The following is a 6,000-nucleotide window of genomic DNA, read 5'->3' on the forward strand; positions in this document are numbered from 1 at the left end:
TATTTTTCTACCATTAATCAACCGTCTAAAAATTTCAATTTAAACTCTGCTACTTAGTTAATAAAAATGAAATGTATAACTGTATTTAAAGGAATATTCAAATATTTAATGAGTTAAGTATTTAAACAATTAAAGTCATAAAATAAAAATATTTTAATTTAAAAAAAATTAATACATAAATTGTTTAATAAAATATGAGAATTTATATTAAAAAATATTAAAAAACTATAATTATACTAAACATAAGTAAAATAATCAATTTATCTTAGTGATAAAAATCGACTTACAAGAGTAAAATATTATGGGTTCAATTTTAATTAAAAGCGTTTTGAGTTGTAATAATAAGATCATTTAAGAAACCAAAATGTTATGAGGTTTGATTCCAATTAAATGTGTTTTTGGTTGAAACGATGAATATTGCTACGTGCGTGAGTATAATTCTTGTTCTCCCTAAAACCAAATAATTATAAAAAAAATGAAATATAAAAAGTTTCAAAGGTATAATGAAATATATATTTGCCTAACTTGTCCAACATAAATGAATGTCAACCATGCTAGAGAGAGAGTCAAGCCGGACCTTGACAATTTACGTTATACATAGGTTTGATTTGAATTATTTAATTTACTGTTTAACAATTAATAATTTTATTAATTAAAAAATATATATTTTTCCATTACATATTTATACTGTTATTTTTACTCAAATAATTTATTTAAAAAAAAGTTATACAGAATATTATTTACAAATATATATATATATATATATATATATATATATATATATATATATATATATATATAATAACGCTTAAGTTAAAAAAAATCTAGATTAGCGGGTTCCACACCACAACTTACGACTCACTTCATAAATAATATTAAGAACCAACTTATAAAAACTTAAATTAATAGAGATAGAAAAATCTTTTTCAAATTATTAGTCTCCTTATTACTAAATTAATTTTAAAATAAGTTTTATTTTAGTTAAAATATATATATTTTTTATTTTCTTTTAATATTTATTATATACACAAGTATTTTAACTCTTTTTTTAATTTAATATAATTATATATTAAATTTTAATTTTTTTTTTATTTTAGTCTTTAATTAAAATTTTTAAATAATTTATTAAAAAAATAATTTAATATCTTATATAATTAATTACTTTTTTTTATTCATTATATCTTTTATCTAACTTTTTTTTATTAATTTAATATAATTATACATTAAATTTTAAAAATAATTTTACTTTAGTTCTTAATAAAAATTTCCAAATAATTAATTAAAAAAAATATTTTTATACATTTCCTTCATATTTACTATTTATACAATTAATTAATTTTATTTTATTCATTATATATTTTATCTATCATTAGTTAACAATATTAAATATATATACATAAATAACTCCATATTTATTATATTCATCACTATTTTAACTTTTTTTCTTAATTTAATATAATTATATATTAGATTTTAAAATTATTTTTATCTTATTCTTTAATTAAAATTTCTTAAAAATAATAATTTTATACATTTTCTACATATTTATTATTTATATAATTATTATAACTTTTATCTATTATTCCATCATTTTAACTTTTTAATTAATTTAATATAATAGATTTTAAACTTTAATTAAAATTTTCAAATAATTTATTAAAATATTATTTTTATACTTTTTCTGCATATTTATTATTTATATAATTAATTAATTTTATTTTATTCATTATATATTTTATCTATTATTCATTAACAATGATTAAATATACATACACACAATTTTAAATTAAATTCAAAAATTATAAGTGATTTAGTGGTTAAAGTGTCCACATTTCATATTTGAGACTATAATTCGAGTCTTAATTGATGCGAATTTATAAATATTAAAATAATGCATATTTAATGTGATGACATGTGTGAGTTCCTACGTAAATACATGTGTGAATTTGTGGTCGATGAGAATGTCAAAAGTAAGGGTAAGATGACATATGTGAATCCTTACGTAAATGCGTGTGTGAATTTGTGATTGATGAGGAAAACCAAAAGTAACGGTAAGTTGGCATATGTTACACGTAAATGCAAATTTTAATTTGTGGTTGATGAAGAAAGTTAAAAGTAAGGGTATGATCTATACAAATTCCTTAAAAGAGAAATCTATAATGAGAAATCAATTAGAGAATGCTTAAAATGATGTAATAATATTAGTAAGTCAAAGTTTATTTTTGTGGAATATGAGTTGTTTTTAAATTAAAATTTTAAATATATTTTTTTAGTGTTAATCACGAGATTAATAATATGAGAGGTCGATTAGGGAATGCCAAAAATAAGGGTAAGATCGATACAAAATGCTCGATGTGAAGCCTAATGAGAGATCAATTAGAGAATGCTTAAAGCGATGTCACAATATTAGTAAGTTAAAAAATTATTTTGGTAAAATATTAGTTATTTTTAAATTAAAAATTGAACTATATTTTTATTTAACCACTATCAATATTATCTTTGAAAGTTAAGATATAATAGTATGTGTGAGTCGGAATTTGAGAGAATGAGAATTATGGTTCAAATTGAGAGAGTGAGTGTTAGTCACGAGATTAATAATACGATAGGTCGATTGGAGAATGCCAAAAGTAAGGATAAGATCGATACAAAATGCTCGAAGTGAAATCTAATGAGATACAATTAGAGATTATTTAAACTTTAAAATGAGGTCACAAATAAGTCGAAGTTTATTTGGATGAAATATTAGTTTTTTTAATTGAAAATTTAACTATATTTTTTTAACATATTATTACTATTATTATTTATAAAATGCTAAAATATTTTATAATAAAAAATTATTAATTAACTAACATCTTAAAAACGAAGATATTAGTAATGAGCGAGGGTAAAATGTCATTACAAAATGCTCGGAGTGAAATAACAAGTAATATAAGGTTAATTTAGAAATATTTGAAGTGATGTCACAAGATTAAATTTTAAATTTAATTTAGGTGGTCAAAAAATGATAATATCATTTTCTAAAGACGAATGAATATTCGGTTTTTACTAATTCTTTCTAAAATAAAAAAATAACTATTTTTTATTTAATAATTATTAATATTATTTTTTCATATCATGATAAAATATTTATAATAAAAATTTAATAGGTAAATTGATATTATAAATAACGTAAAAATTAGTAATGAGAAATGATAAGAGGGTGGTACAAAATAATTTAAACTGAGGTAACAAAATTAATAATGAACTAAATTGGAGAATGTTTAAAGTAAGATCACCAAATTAGTATGTTGAAACTTAATTTTGGTAAAAAAAATATAATCAATTAATTTTTAAATGTGAATGAATATTATTACTTATTTAAATATTTTTTTAAAATTATTATTAATATTTGTTTTTTTTAAAATTATAAGATATTTTATTATAAAATTTTATTCAGTAAAATGATATTTTAAAGAACCAGAAGATTTATATTGAACGATGTTAAGAGTTCACTATAAAATGTACCAAAAAAAAAATATAAATAAAAAAAAATAAAAAAATGTAACAATATTATTAATGAGAGATGAATTAGTGATGAATGGTAGTTAGATCATACAATTATAATTAATAAGTTTAAGTTTATTTTTGATAAAATAAAATATATAAAAATAAAAAAAAATATTACTTTTAATAAGCTTTTTTTTTAAATAAAAATTAATTATTATTTTTATATATTTAAACATTGATTTTTTTTCTAAAGCAATCTAATAATATATTTTATAATAAAATTTTAAGTAAAATTATGTGTTAAAGAATATTATTAATATTTTAATTATATATATATATAACTAATACAAAAAATATAATAAATAAATTATACATATATATTCAAATAATAAAAGATATATTTAACTATATACTTTTTATATACTTTTTATATGTTTTAAACAATTAATAAATATTTGTTAATTTAATTTATAATATTATTATAAATATAATATTTTTACACAAAATATTATAAAATTAAATTATTATTATTTTTTATAAAAATAATAATTATTGTTATTGTTTAAAAAAATTATATATATATATATATATATTAACACTTATGTATATGGTATATTTTGTTTTGAAACAAGAACTCTACGGTGTTACATAACTAAAAATAGTTTTTTATTATTTTTTAATAAAGATTGCACATATATTTTAATTAATATTTTGATTTTTTATCAATAATAATCTGTTTCTGAAATTTTTGAGAGAATATAATAGAAACTAAAACAAGTATGTACAAGAGAGAAAATACACAAACATGTATTTTGTTCAAATATTATTTCGCTAATTTGAGATAATGTGATAATTCACGTTAAAAAATGGAAAAACGAAATTAAATAATAGAACAAAAAATTAATATTTTGAATAAAAATGACCATATTTACAAGATTTTATTTTAGTTATCTCAATTTCCAAAAAAAATTATAATTTTTTTTTTATAATAAACATGAGATTAGATAATTTCACACAATAATAAAATTTTTAAAACTTATATATTTGATATTAACAGTTATGATACTATGAAATTCATAGTAAAATTTATGTAATAAAATTTAAATAATTATTAATTTTTTTATAATTCACGTGTAAAATTGTAATAGAAAATTAAAACTTGAATGTGTCAGTTTTTTATATAATAAAATTTAATTAAGATGGAAAATTATATTATTTTTTTTAAACTACTGTATATAAAAATTATTGATATATTATATATTTTAATTCAATTTTTTTTATAGAAATTTTAATTTTTTGTTTAATTTTTTGTCTTAATTATTTCATTTATAATATATTTGACCGTTTGTATAACACAAAAATCCTCCTAATTACAATTAATAACACAATGATGATTGGATAATTTCAAATAATTTTGTTTATGTGTATGTAACTTTCTCCTTACTCTAAAATTATTACTATTATTTCTTTTTAACATAAAAAAAAATAGTATAACCCATATAATTACATACACTTTAACAGGTTACCTAAGTATAGTTTTTTTTTTTTTTAAAAAATAAGAGTGTTTTTTTATTAAGTTTTATATATTAAATTTGAAGAATAGTTTGAAAATTGTCTGATTGAGTAATTATTGAATTTTATACTTTTTGGACAATAACAAATGGACAAAAGGTATTTTTGTTTTATTGTATCGTTATTAGCAATTCACATTTTCATGCAAATTTAATTGATTTTTTCTATACAATGAATAATGATACAAAAGAATATATTTATATATTAACATAAAAAAATTGAATCAAAAGATATTACAAATTTACTTTAAAAATCATTTCCTATGAACGTTTTTCATAGTCTTTCATTGATAATATTTCAGGGAAAAAATAATAACAATTAATTGTGGAAGAAGGAAGTCGACTCAAGAATTTGTTAAGAAAAAGTTTTAAAGTAGTGTAAAATATATTGTTTTATTAAGGTTTGTTTGTTTTGCATTATTTTTGTATTAACGTTATTAAAAAAAAGGCAAAAGTGAAATACAGACATCTTAATAAATGATGTGCCAAACCCTAAACCCCAAAAAAATGTACTTTATAATATTTTTAAATGTTACAACTTACATTATAGTAAAGTATTTATTTATTTAACTCAAATACAATATTTTTCATCAATAAAAAGTTAATGAACAAATTGTTTTAGAATAATCTCAAGTAAAAATAAGTATGACATCAATTATATATATAGTTGAAATTAAACTAATTAATAAGACATTTATATACTTTTATTTAATTTAGAGAATTTAGGAGTAGAACTATATATATATTGTAAGTGAGAAAAAAAACAAGTATAAAAATTACAAAATAATCATTCTTTAAAAAAATAAACTGAAAAGTCAAATTTTTTTTCAAAACTCACATAATTGTTTTAGCAGGAGAGAATGCCTACTTTTTCTTTTCACTACTCATATTTGATTTGTGTTGATGTTAGGTTTTGTTTAATGCGATATTTAGACAAATCAAA

The sequence above is a fragment of the Impatiens glandulifera genome, chromosome 1, assembly GCF_907164915.1.
Source record: "Impatiens glandulifera chromosome 1, dImpGla2.1, whole genome shotgun sequence".
Taxonomy (NCBI): Eukaryota; Viridiplantae; Streptophyta; class Magnoliopsida; order Ericales; family Balsaminaceae; genus Impatiens; species Impatiens glandulifera.